Raw genomic sequence first — 1,738 nt, 5'->3', positions numbered from 1 at the left:
TTTTTTTTTTAAGTTGTAGAGCTATTACTTAGTTCTTTTTACCACTACAACAGAGACACACAAGCAAAAAAGGTCATGTTGGCCAATTATGGTTTTATTTGTCCACTGTGTGCAACAACCATCCGCAAACAAATATAAAAAAATAAATATAATATATAACAGCTACAACCATAAAAAGGATCATATAAATCCAGGGCACAAGTATGGTTTTAACAATCCTAATATGCCTATTGCTTCATGTAAAAGCATGACAAGGATTTCAATTTATCCATACATGTAATGACATCACTTCTTATACACATAGCACCATCTTTCTAGTAAGATATCACATTTGTTCCATCTAGTAAAGCAAGGCTCTCCGTGTAAGTAGCTTCATCAAAACCATATTTAGCTTGAGTGCTAATCTCCTTCTCATGTAGAGTTTCGAGGTCAATTAAAACAGACTTATCTTTGCTCTCTAATTCACTGTTGGTGGATACTGGCCTGGAGCCGTTTCGAATAAGTAAACCATCCTTCGTGAAACCAATTAAATCAGTTAGATTTTCAATTGATAGAACACAAAGTTTATTCCAGGAATCAATCACACCATACTCCCTCATCACCCAAATGGAGCATCGCGTAATATCTGGTTGGGTACCATTTCCAAATTTAATCAAAGCTAGTTTCCCCTTGAATGATGTAACGCATTTCGTAATACAACTTCCTTCATCGTCAGGAAGTGGTAGCTCTTTGAATTTCTCACTATTGACATCAAATGACAAATCGTAGAAGTATCATGCTTCTCTTGCCCACCCCCTTCTTCTATCATTTCTATCATCCAATGCAAATGTCCACTCACAAATGGGAATGTCAAAACACAATTAAATTTGTGGGACACAACATTGGGTCTCCAGGAGATTCCAAGTTCAACTCTTTTCCATGAATCCGAACTTAATGAGTACACCTCAACCTCAGGGGGAGGCTTAGGCTTGGCAAAAGTCCGTGGAATCCCGACAACCTTGAAATCATTATTCTGGGAATCATACCCAATTCCTAGTGACATAATAAATAACTAGCTATTGGGCAACCTCTTAAATTTTCTAATACTGGGGTTCCACAAGTAAACAACATTAGAGCATGATCTAGAACTAGTGAAACACAACATGCCATTTCATGAACCCACAAAATGGGAAAACCCAGATTGAAAAGTGAAGGGAACTCTAAACTCGGATATGGTTTCAAAGGTGTGGTCGCAAGCGAGAGTGCAGACTTGATTGCTAGAATGTGAAGAACCAGGAAAAAAAGGTATGGGAATATTCCTAGGAATGTGTATGACATAACTGTGGTGATGAATATGACTCTGATTAAGGTGGTGGGTAGAGATGAAACAGGGGTTGACAATGGAAGAGAACCAGGGTTTGCAAACGCACCTGAATCTTAGGAGAGATTTCACGGGTAGCTTTGCTAAAATGTCCAACACGATTTCGTCGGGGAGATCATCATCATGCTTCGTCCTACGTCGCAGGATCACTCCTCGTTCTTCTTTGCTTTGGGACATTTTCCAACGGAAGAAGCAACACAGAAGAGAGTGTGTTTCGAACAGTGAGCAAACGCACCTGCCTTACTGTGTTTTGTTTCAAAAAAAAAAAACACAATGATTATTGTATTTATCTCCCATATATATATATATATATGGTAAATGATTCCATACAAATTTTTAAAATATAAATGTTTAATACGGTACCCCTTTTGTATTTTT

At 37.7% G+C, this 1,738-nt stretch overlaps 1 pseudogene; it reads right to left on the bottom strand.

Annotated features, from left to right (window-relative positions):
* On the bottom strand, nucleotides 1–1,537 carry LOC142618207 (F-box/kelch-repeat protein At3g23880-like; annotated as a pseudogene).
* Nucleotides 1,538–1,738: the final 201 nt, after the last annotated feature.

The sequence above is a fragment of the Castanea sativa genome, chromosome 12 (assembly GCF_040712315.1).
Source record: "Castanea sativa cultivar Marrone di Chiusa Pesio chromosome 12, ASM4071231v1".
Classification (NCBI taxonomy): Eukaryota; Viridiplantae; Streptophyta; class Magnoliopsida; order Fagales; family Fagaceae; genus Castanea; species Castanea sativa.
This window is presented reverse-complemented; position numbering and strand designations above follow the sequence as displayed.